The sequence below is a fragment of the Amblyomma americanum genome, chromosome 4, assembly GCF_052857255.1.
Source record: "Amblyomma americanum isolate KBUSLIRL-KWMA chromosome 4, ASM5285725v1, whole genome shotgun sequence".
In the NCBI taxonomy this organism is placed as follows: domain Eukaryota; kingdom Metazoa; phylum Arthropoda; class Arachnida; order Ixodida; family Ixodidae; genus Amblyomma; species Amblyomma americanum.
Genome location: NC_135500.1, coordinates 195,719,579 through 195,732,300, shown reverse-complemented (window position 1 = coordinate 195,732,300; position 12,722 = coordinate 195,719,579).

Here is a 12,722-nt window from a genome sequence, read left to right as displayed (position 1 = left end):
AAGACCCCCCCCCCCCCCCCCCTCTTCTTCGGCGGGAGGTCACGTGAAGCGACAAGTTCCTGTGCCCCATACACCTCCTCCCTTGACGACACGAAGCTACTTCGCGTGCGCCCCGGAGCTTATCGCTCCACAGTTTTTTCTCTGGCCTCTCCCACCGTCGGGACGACACGCGAAGACACCTACTCCATAAAATGTTTATCCCTCCTCGTCCTCCTCCACCTCCTCCTCCTCCTCCTTCCGCGTCTCATTCAAGTCGGCGCTGCGTTACGCCTCTCGTGACGAGCTCCGCGTCGCTACGGAGCGCTCGCTCACTCCTCTTTACAGCGAGAACAAAGCATGCGCTAAGCCACAATGGCTACACGGGGGCGCTTACGCGGAGTCGTTGCATTTTCATGGGGCCTGCCCGACTTTCGCTTGTTCCGACGCAACCTGTAAAGGAAGCTCGACGGTAATTAGACACTTTACTCTGCGTTGAATGAACTGCGCCCCGACGACGAGACAACGCGTGAAACGGGAGTAAATGTGGTGGTGTCAGCCTTTCCGTGAACAATGCAGTTCCTGACGACCTAAACGGGTGGAGGGAATTTAATTTTTTTTTTGCTAACGTTGTATAGCAGCTTCAACGCAGGCCATTCTGCACATGTTCAGAAGGGCCTGCGTTCAAGCTGCCACGGCGTTTCAATCTCCCGGAGATCGAGCGGCCGTGAAGCTGCTATGTCAAACTTCTAAGTTTATGTAATTTTTCGTCAACCGAAACCTTGTGCTCAAATTTCTGAGCTAGCAGTCGAAAAATATAGTCGCCGCTCGCTCATTTACTCACTCGCTCACTCACACTCGTCAATAACGAATTGCATTACGCGCGCTCGTGCTTTTTTGGCACCTCTGACGTCACAGCTTCTACGTACGAGCATATCTAATCTTGAGAATGCCCCAATCACATACAAGGAAATTACGGATAATTACAAATTAGAAAGAAGAGTATACCCTCCTCCGGAAGTATCCCTTAGTCACAAAGAGGCTTACATCTGGAGGAGGATCCAGGCAGGGGTATACATATCGCCAGCCAAAATTGCTAAAAACCCAGATGACGAAAAATGCATCGACTGTGGGGCAAGGGGTACGCTAAACCACATAACTTGGGAATGTCTTAGCTCACCAGGGGGCTAAACAAGAAATAACTAGTTTTGAAGCCTGGGAGGCGCTGCTGCGGAGCGAGGACCCCAACGCGCAGCGCAAAGCAACCCGCATCATGGCGGCTGAGGCCGTGAAGCATCAGCTACACCGTCCTCAGCCGACGGCCTCTCCTCCTGATCGGGCTTAGGCTTCGGCCGAGCCTGAGAGGGGGTAGGGGGACCACCATCTGCCGGAAATAAAGTTTTTCTGAACTGAACTGAGCATATCTAATAAACGTACTTTCCTCACTCTCTTCCTACCCGCCGCGGTGGCTCAGTGCTTAGGGCGCTCGGCTACTGATCCGGAGTACCCGGATTCGAACCCGACCACGGCGGCTGCATTTTTATGGAGGAAAAACGCTAAGGCGCCCGTGTGCTGTGCTATGTTAGTGCACGATAAAGATCCCCAGGTGGTCGAAATAATTCCGGAGCCCTCCACTACGGCACCTCTTTCTTCCTTTCTTTCACTCCCCTCTTTATCCCTTTCCTTACGGCGTGGTTCAGGTGTCCCACGATATATGAGACAGATACTGTGCCATTTCCTTCCCCCCCCCCCCAAAAAAAAACAGCCAATTATATCACTCTCTTCCTTCTTCTAACGCAACAGAGAGCACAGTGCTGTCAACATCGAGTATGGGTTGCAGGTGCCGTAAATTAGCGGAAAGAATAAGTCACTCCTATTTGGCAAGTGCCAACCTACACAAAATAGCATGGCGAAAAGACAAACTGTATCTAGCGAGTATCAAGAGCTAATTGAGAGCTGTGGGTCCGTATTCTGCAAGAATACATTGTCCATTTTCTCTTTCGGCCCCGCTTGGACCTCTGGCATTGGTCACTTTTTCGCTACAGGTCATTGGCTCTAGCCGACCGGACCTAATCATTGGTTGCATATCGGGTGGTGGTCCTTGAGAAGATTCCTTTGTAAGTGTCCTAGCCTATTATATAGGATACCCCACAGTCTTCCGTCTCCACAGAGATTTCTCTTCACAACATCAATCGACGCTAGCTTCGTCGTTTCCACTGCACCAGCCATGCCAACTGTCCTTCCTTTATCAGCCGTATCACTGGCAGCCAGGGCACCATCTCCAAGGGCCTGCACCAAACACATTTCAGCCGGATGTTGTGGTTGGAGCAGTGGACAAGTCAGAACGTGTTCTGCAGCCTCTTGTTGGCACACCGCGCAAGTCACGCCGGCTCCGTCTGCTTTTCGCCGCTGCATTTCGCCCACTAAAGTGAACAAAGTGACCAAAGCTTTGTCACTCAACGTTTTTAAACTGACTGATCTTTCTGAGAGGAAGAAGGAAAAGGAAAGAGCACGGGCCTGACTACTGGCTCATGCCGAGCCACGCTTGCTGCCGCGTGCTGAAAGTAGGAGGGGTAAAGGATAGGAGAGCAAAGACTGAAAAAAGAAAAATAGACGCGCCGCGCTAATATGCCACGGGCCGATCCCGGAGGCAGTGCAATACCGGGCCGACCAGTATTCTCAGCGTTTTTAAGGCATATTTAAGAACGTTGTCGCCACTGGTGCTCACGTCGATGTCGATGTGGCGCAGCATATGCGACGAGCACGCTTGCAGCTGCTGGCACTCCCGAAGAGAGCACTCTCCCCTCGTGTCGCCGGGAGCACCAGCGCACACTCGCCGCCATCCCTGTTGCAGGAGCCAGTGTCCGAGAGGCAGTCATGGTCTGAGACGAGCATATGTGCCCACCGCCACATCTATCGCTTATTATTGTCACGTGACTCGGCTTGTGCTCAGCCAGTCCTTCCTTCATGCGCGCAGCGCAGTGGCTCCGTAGTGTAGGCTGGCCAAAGCAAACTCGTTTTCCTCCACATTTGCCGTGCCCGGCACTGCCGCTTTGCTGGCTGACCGGCGTCAATGCACGGCTATGATTCGGCTCCTGGATCACGCTCTTCCCACGTCTAATACTTCCCAAGTTATATCGTTCCCCAGCGTATCGCAGATAGGGGCGAAGTTCTTGACCACCACCATTTGTCGCCTTCCCGTTGTGAAAACTCAGCTTTTGAAGCGAAAAGCTTCACTAGGCTCGTCAAAACTGGGCTTCGCGCGACCCACACTACAGATTCGTCACAGCTGCGCATGCGCGAAACCGAGTGACGTCACGCGGAGCTAATGTGGTCGCTGCTACGTTGAAGAGGAACGGGGAGAGAACCGAGCCCTGCGGCGTGCCCCTGCTCCCTAAGTTCAGTGTGGGACACTCATCCTTGATTGAGTCTCCCACACTGAACTTAGCCCTCCCCGAAGCCCTGAGGAGCATAGAGGGGCTAAATTTCAGTATGTATGTGGATGACATCAACCTCTGGATTAACCAGGGGAGCGATGCAAGCATCGAGGAACGCCTGCAGGCGGCGGCGGACACTGTCGTGGACTATGCTGCCTTTAGGGGTCTCTCATGCTCTCCGCAAAAATAGGAATTACTCGTCTATAACCCAACATCGCTCCGGTGCAAGCGCAGCTGGGAATTTAACATTAAAGTAGAGGGGAAACCAGTTCCCGAGGTAGATAAAATCAGAACCTTAGGACTATTCATTCAGAAGAATGGATATAATGATGGGGCAATCAAAAAGCTAGAGCGATTTGCCACCCAAGCCCTTGGCAATTTTAGAAGGGTCGCGCTGAAAGGACGAGGTCTGAAGGAAAGAAGCTTGCTTAAACTAACCCAAGCGTACGTAATAAGCCGCGTGAGCTATGCCACGCCTTACTTAAACATCAGGTCGGAGGAGAGGAGGAAATTAGACTCACTCATTCGGCGGTGCATAAAAAGGGCCCTGGGCTTACCAATTAGCACCCCCACAGAGAAGCTCCTCTCTATGGGAGTGCACAATACCTGGGACGAAATAGCGGAGGCTGTCAGAATTTCGCAGCTCGAAAGATTAAGCCGAACGACCACGGGCAGGGCAATCCTCGAAATGGTAGGCCTGCAAGCAGATAGGGGGACTACGAGACAAATCGAGCATCCCGCAGGACTGCCGAGCAAATCTAATCATTTCCCCCTCCCTCGTAACATGCATCAAATATTCAACACGGAGAGGAGGGAGAAGAGAGCAGAAGCACTAATCAGACGCTTCGATTCGATGGACAGCAAGTCGCTTGCGTACGTGGACGCGGCAAGTCGGGTGCGGCGGTCGCCTCGGTGGTCAACGGCCGAGGTGCCCCCGTATCGGCTGCCACTATTAGAAGCCGAAACACGGAAACGGCGGAAGAAGTTGCGATAACGCTCGCTTGCGTTGGAACGGAAGCCAATTTCATAATCAGCGATAGCAAAACAGCCATCTGGAATTTTGGAAAGGGTAGGATCACGCCGGAAGCGGCAAGGATTCTGGCCGGTAGACGCCTCAACAGAAAAATCAGTCTAATTTGGACCCCCGCACACGCCTCAGTTCCTGGCAACGAGGCGGCCCACGAGTTAGCCCGAGCTCTCTACTTCCGGGTGGCTGTGGAGCCGCCCAACTGCCGGAATATGGACGAGCGTCTGCAAAATTACACGGAGATTGTTGAAAATTATAGGTTATGCAGGAGACTGGCGCCACCACCGGACAAAAATCTAAAAAATAGGGAAGCAGTCGCATGGTGGCGCCTTCAAGCTGGGAACTTCATAAACCCGGTCTGGGCTTATCATATTCAGACTGGTGATAGAAAAAACGATAATTGCAAGCACTGTGGGGAGAGAGGGACCCTAGACCACATAATCTGGGAATGCGCTAGCTCCCCAGGGGCTAAAGCAAACATAAATTGTAGAGAAGCCTGGGAAGCCCTGCTGCGCAACGAGGTCTCTGCTCAACAGCAACAAGCCATCCGCCTGGCGACAGAAGCCGCGAAGAGTCAAGTCCTCTTCGCCTGCTTGTGATCGCGGAGGTCCCCGCCCCCGTCCTCTAGGCCTGCGTGCCGGGGTCGGGGAGTAGGGGGCCTCCTTATCTGGTGGAATATTAAAGTTGTTATCATCATCATCATCATCATCAGGTGGTCGATGCTGCCGCAGCCGTCGTAGCCACCGCGCGCTGACTCCGTCGTCTGACCTTTCGCCATGGAAGAAGACCCAGAAATAGCGTGGGAGTTGGAGATTTTAATAGCCTTGTATAACGATTGTACAAGCTTTGTACACCTAAGACAACACGTTTTGGAAAAGCTAGAAAGGTATACCCAAATTATAACCCTATGTATGAAACCTTAAGCTAAACCACGAGCATCGCCACGAAGCATTTCGCTTCGAGATATCCAGGCTTAGCACTTTAGCTAAGCCTCAACTTTTTCAGGTAGACAGTTTTAACGTAGCCGGACAGCCGTATGGGAGAAATCCTTTGCTACCGTTGTTGCTTAGCCAAATTCGCCGTACGGCAGCAGTTGCCGTGTAGTTAGTGCGTTTACCATGCGGTGGTGCGAAAATTCTTCAGTACTAGAGATGGCCGCAGATAGCTTTCTGGAGTTGAATTCTGCTGCCTGAATGGTAAAAAAAAACGAGTGGCCCGAAAATCTGAACCGTATAACACCATCAGAAGCATGCGGTATAGATAAGAACAGGTTTAAAAGCAAAATATCTGAGGATATCTCCTCAAGGCATATAATTTTTAATGACAGCCGAGCGCAAGAGAAGAAACTGGTTTGACCTCAGTTCAATCCCACGATATTGTCCTCCGACAGGACGATCGTAGGACATTTGGGGAATTTTCATCCCGCAGTCGTGCAGCAAATTACAAATGAAGCCTTTTGACCCTGGTGACGTCAAGTGACACCACAACAAAAATATTGCGTTCGTGCCTCAGTAACCGTCTAAAATACCATTAATTTTTACCAGAATAGTTCCTTCGCGGTTCTTGCTGCTACCGGCTAAGCTGTGCGGTATAGCTGATTTGTACATTTTGTATCTCATCACCAATTTCTTCTTTTCGACTCATATTTTAAAATGATTCGTGAAGCGCCTATCCAAGCTCATATCCGCGTCGTATGCATTATTGAATGCGTAGAAACTTCGCTGCACGATGGTTTCGTGATGTGCGATTCTGACACCATATCAGGGCTCAACGGTTGCCAACGGTGGCCACTGAGCGACGGTAGGTAATCTTTCTAGAACATCTGCTAGTCTTTTTATCCCTTCCCTTACGGCGCGGTTCAGGTGTCCAACGATATATGAGACAGATACTGCGCCAATTCCTTTCCCCCCAAAACCAATTATTATTATTATTATTATTATTATTATTATTATTATTATTATTATGTCTTTTTGCGGATGCACTTATACTGACGAATTTGTTGGACTGCTGACACGAACATACCTGGTAGTAATTAGACGAAATCTGAAATTAACTTTTCGATGGACTAATAATAATAATTGGTTTTTGGGGAAAGGAAATGGCGCAGTATCTGTCTCATATATCTTTGGACACCTGAACCGCGCCGTAAGGGAAGGGATAAAGGAGGGAGTGAAAGAAGAAAGGAAGAATAGGTGCCGTAGTGGAGGGCGCCGGAATAATTTCGACCACCTGGGGATCTTTAACGTGCACTGACATCGCACAGCACACGGGCGCCTTAGCGTTTTGCCTCCATAACAACGCCGCCGCCGCGGTCGGGTTCGAACCCGGGAACTCCGGATCAGTAGTCGAGCGCCCTAACCACTGAGCCACCGCGGCGGGGGAACTCGTTGGACTCTAAAATGGAAATTTTGCTATCGTAGAAAGTGAATAATGTTAGGATAGTTATCAGAAATGACAATGTAGATGTTGGCGAACAGCAAGCAGAACAAACGAAAGTGCGAACAAATGGACGCCTGACCTTGTAATTTTTGTTTGTCGCTCTATCCCTCCTGTGACAATCGGCACTGAGCTCCAAGCAGCGACCGGAGCCCTCAAACTGCAGCTTGCTCACCGCCGCTCGTGCAGCCCGTGCCGCGCACCTTCGACGCTGGGAACAATGCAGCGTGTTTGGCAACTTTTTCTTGCAGGCGAAATTCTAGAGGCCCGTGCACTGTGCGCGATGCCAGTGCACGTTAAAGAACCCCAGCTGGTCGAAATTTCCGGAGCCCTTCACTACGGCATCCCTCATAGCCTGGGTCGCTTTGGGACGTTAAACCTCCAAGACTTTTTTCTTGAGCTCGGTGTTGTCCCCGCTACTCTTTAACGTGAGCATGTGCGCGCTCCCCTGGCAGTTGGAACGCATCGAGGGGCTAAAATTCAGTCTCTAATCGGACGATATTATCTTATGGGTCAACCGCTGCAGGGTAGTGAATCGCAAATTGAACAAAGGCTCTAGGCGGAGACCGACACAATAGTGAGGTACGCGGCCGAGCGAGGATTGGCTTGTTCGCCACAAAAATCGGGACTATTCGTCTACGATCATCTCAAGTGTAAGGCACCATCAGAAATTCGAATTCAGGTGGCGGAAGCAGAAGTCCCAAAAGTAGAGCAGATACGAATTCTCGGCCTAGTTCTCCAGTCTCACGGCCACGACGGAGAGACTAAAGCGATTAGACAGCCACGAGATGCAGACGCTGAGCCTCATCAGGCGGGCTCCGAGCAAAAGGGCGGGGATTAAAAGAAAAGAATTTAATAAGCTAGAATATGCACCCCGAGCATATATGATCAGACGAGAGCGGAGGCCATTAGCTCCGGTATAGTGAGATGCCCTGGGAGCAGGTAGCGTATGTGGACGCCGCGGGTGGCCACGACGGACGAGCAGTAGTAAATGGTCGCGGAAATGCCGTTACGGTAGCATTGGCCTGCGTCGGTACTGAAGCAAATTTCATCATAAGCGACAGTAAAACTGTCATCCAAAATTTCAGCGCAAGCAGAACCTCGCCCGCGGCGAAGATTCTCGACCAGCGACAAATTGCGAGGAAAACCACGCTGATCTGGACACCGGCGCATGCTGCCGTCCCCAGCAGCTCACGAGCTAGCTCGAGGTTTATACCACCGGGTTTATACCTCGAGCAAGGGAGCGGTGAACGACTATGGGCAAACTACTCAACATTGCAGAATGTAACGTAGGCTGGTACCCCCACCAGACCCTTCGTTAATACGCATGTAGTCGCGCGGAGACGACTCCAAGCATACACGTATCCACACCCCATCCTGGCGAACAATATGCTCCCGGATGTAAGGTCAGACAAATGTACACACCGCGGCTGAGAGGGTCCCTTGACCATATAATCTGGGAATGCCCAAATTCTTCTGGGAGGGCACTAAACGTCGATTCTAAAGAATCCTGGGAGACCCTGCTGCGTAGTTCGGACCCTAAGCTCCAGTTCCGCCTCGTCCGACTGGCCGAAGAGGCCGCCGGGACACGAGACCTCCTGGACAGTTAGAATCTAAAGCAGTGCCTCCTGCCTCCCAGGCCTAGTGCTGAGGGTGGTGGGGGAATGTCATTTCTGTTGGACAACCAAAGTTATTTCCTCCTTCACCTCTTGGCAAAGCGTGCTCTTCCTGGCCGAGAGATATCCTCGCCGCATAAAGCTATGGATGAGATAGAATTTCTTGTCGCCTGTATAGAACAGCATTTGTTCAAGATGCAGATACTGCAGATTATATTCCATTTTATGAACTATAGTGAACAGCTGACTTGCAAAGAGGAGTGAGCCAGATGCATTGTGCCTCGTCCACGCTGAGCACTTTGATGCGCTGGGCTCTGCGCTAAGCGTCGAGATTTGACCAGCGTGGTCCGATAGCGCCATTTTTGCCAAGCGAGCGACGCCGACGAGAAAGCCTATGGTAGACAGAGCTCCAACGTCGGAGAAACTGTGCGCGCTAGACATGCTTCGCCTGTTCGCCCAAACACGGGGCTTAATAGAGCAGTTGGGACCCGCTTCAAGTACCACCGAAGCTGCACTATAGACACCATGATGCCGCCTCGGCGGCAGACCGATTTCTGTGTCCCTATGTGAATAACAGTTGACTTCAGTGTGTGCCTTCTTACATAGAGTACCTCAAGTATCATCCTTAACCAGATCACTAAGTTGGCTTCGGTTAGGGCGTACTGCTGCTGTGAGCATATGCCGTATTTGCTCGATTCTAAAGCGTGCTTTTTCCGAAAAAAAAAGAAAGCCTAAAATTGACCTGCGCATTAGAATATAGTACAAAAATGAAACTACGCCAGTAACACCCCATTACCACTTGTACTTTGCTTGGTACTTCTTGCACGTCGAAGTTAACGATATCGCCTACCTAACCTACCGCAATCTTGCGTACCGAGAAGCCTCGCGAGCACCTGTCCCGTCAACAAGGCGCCGACCTGGACTCGCGCCAACATGGAAACGTCGGTACCTGCGACGCCGGGTTAAAAAACATTCAGAAAAAAGGCGGCCGTGCGTGCGAAGGCCTTCTAAACACACACTAGCGCAGCCGAGCAGCCCCGTGCCGACGCCCCCGTGCAGGCGCAGAGTCTTGGACTCTTGGTGGTCTGGCGAGATCGCCGAGCGCGCCAGAGCTGCCGGAGCTCCCGTCGAAGATAAACGTGCCACGATGATCTCGGAGCTCAACAACTTGGCACGCTGCCAAGGTCTGCACTGCGAACGCCAACAAGTACGCGAAGGTATGAAGAAAAGTAACTAAAAATGCATGGGTGCACTTTGTTGACCTAAAGTGCGGCGAGGCGAAAGCCTTTAGCGCGGTGTTGCTGCCTGTGTCCATGATGTGTGGTAAATATGTTGAATAAAGACTACACAATTTTTCGGTTCACGAGACTTTCGCCGACGTTCTTAGCGCGCGCACGCTAGGTTGCTGGAGGCAGGAGAGCGTTTAGGCGGCATCCTCCTAGATCGGCGTTCAGGAGGCGTCTGGCCTGGAAAGATTGCCTGGGGAGCGCTCCTCTCAATGACGTCACACGCATGCGCAGTAGGCTAAAGCGCAGGTACAGTCTGATGGCGCCTTGCGCATGTGCAGTGCATTATCGTATATTGAGTTCCCAGTTACGACATACTACACCAACCACTAGTATTACTTATTATCTAGTGTACTAATTAACAATTTATCAATCAACCAATTAACTAATTACTAAGTAAAGTTCATACACTATATATATTAAGGAAGCCAACAGTCACTGTCCACTGCTATGGTCGAGGGTGGTGCTGGTGAACTCTCAAGGTTCGATTACACCCAGTAAACATAAATACCCACGAAAGCAGCAGATTGGACAGCCGTCGCCGTAGCTCAGTTGGCAAGAGCACCGGACGCGATATTCGGAGGTCGTGGGTTCGGATCCCACCGGCGGCATGGTTGTTTTTCTGCTGCTTTACAAGTAATTTTCTTTAAACCGATTGATTGGCCCTACAAATTTAAAAAAAATTAAAAACATTCCCCTTTGCACCATACACCACTGATGACGTCATGTTTGATTGACAGCTATAGTGTGACACTTTTCTGCAAACATCCCTGCTGGCGGGTCATCAGCCTATAAAACCTTTCGCTTTAAAATAGGATATCTTGTCTATAGAGACAAGTGGAAATCGGGCGGCCTCAAGTGCCCATTTCTGTAATGAAGCATGAAAATCTGGTATGCATTCCAATCGGTCACTGCCAAATTTTAGAGCGCAGCTCTAATGTGCCGTTCGTGGGTTGAGCCGCAACGCCATCGCCGGTGCAACTTGAGCCAAACCATAAATAAATAAAAATAAACATTGCTGCGACCAGGATTCGAACCCGTGGAGCCTCGAACAGATAGCTTTGCTGGCCACTGCACGAGAGCAGTAGGCTATCGCAGTAATTTTTTTCTTTATTGCATGAGAATAGTCCCTAGAAGGAAAATCGAAATATGCTCATGCCAGAAAATACCAGGCTGTGTAATACGAGCCCACTGCACGTCCCCACCTTCCAAAAGATCTAAAGTCTGGAGGCACGTACATGCACCTAGATAGGGGAGCCAGCTAAGCTGCTCTTCAAGGGCACCTTATACTCCCCGTACCAAAACGCACTGCTCACGGAACAAAGATTTCGATGACCGCGGTGATTCGGCATGGTGGTCCATCATATGGCTCTTCCAGAGACTAAATAGTCCCAGTAACATAAATAGGCTATCACCGCAACTGATCATGTCTCGTGTTACACTGGAACACACTCTCGCGCTATGCATTGCACATCGTCGTCTTCTTCAACTAGAATACTGCTCTAATATGCCCATTCTCGCGCGCTGTGCATTGCACATTGGTTTGGTTTGGTTTATATGGGTTTAACGTCCCAAAGCGACTCAGGCTATGAGAGGCGCCGTAGTGAAGGGCTCCGGATATTTCGACCACCTGGGGTTCTTTAACGTGCACTGACATCGCACAGTATACGGGCCTCTAGAATTTCGCCTCCATCGAAATTCGACCGCCGCGGCCGGGATCGAACCCGCGTCTTTCAGGCCAGCAGACGAGCACCATAACCACTCAGCCACAGCGGCGGCTGTGCATTGCACATTGTCGTCTTCATCAACGAATAGTATACTATCGAACTAATACCTAGCCTGACGTGCAGACGACTCAGTAAAAGCAAAACCTGTAGAGCCTGAGACACCGACACAGCTGCGCTCAAATTTCGCATGTGTGCATCAGTAGCCGGGTGGACAGCATGGAGTGGCCACCAAGAGAAACGCTGAGCATCCACTAAGGCTGATATGAGCTCTGTACAGATCCACCAGCAACTGGTGGCACATCATACTTCCACAAGAACCCTGTAGTCCGGCACAGCCCTTGTTTGTCACTCTCCATGCTGCCTGCTTGGCTATGGGGTTTTAATGAGTAAGGCTATGAGGGAGCCATAATAAAGGGCACTGGATTAGTTTAGACCAAATAGGGTTCTTTAACACACACCGACATTTCACAGCACATCGGCGTTTTCGTATTTCGCCTCTGCTGAAATACGGCGGCTGCAACCGGATCGAACCCGTGACCCTGGCAGCACAGAAAGTGAGCAGGCAACCACAAAATGAATGCCTCCGGTTTGTGCTGTCATCTGGCGGTAGAACACAGTTTGCACTACAATGACAGGGACGACAAACGATAGGCCAGAGTATGTATGTCACTGCACAGCTCTTAAGTGCTTGTTCAAAGGTTGAGTATGTACAATGGCCGGAGTATGTGGTGTGGCAGATGTCAAAGTGCAAATCAATATGATATGACCCTCGTAGGCTTCACTGTACCCTAACCAAAAATCTCAGTACTTTTTTACATTTCACAGTTTTTGTTCCAAGTTTTGCCTTCCTGAGGCCTACAATAGCTGTTATATCTTTGCAATCATAAGCCGGACTACAACCACTGTAAGGACAAAGTCCTCTCCCTTACCTCTCCAGTTACTTCTGTTCTGTGCTAACTGCGGCCACCTTATCTGTGCAAACCTCTGAACATCATTCATCCGCCCACCTGACTTTCTGCCATCCCCTGCTACACTCGCCTTCTCTTGGTATCCAGTCCGTCACCCTTAATGACCATTGGTAACAGTATTTCACAAACAGTCACCACTTCTGTGGGTAACGATGGTCTTGCAGTTGTAGAATTTCATCCTCATTAGATATCTGCATGCACAACCTAACTGTTGGTGGTGCATATGTGACAGCAAAAGGTATGCAAATC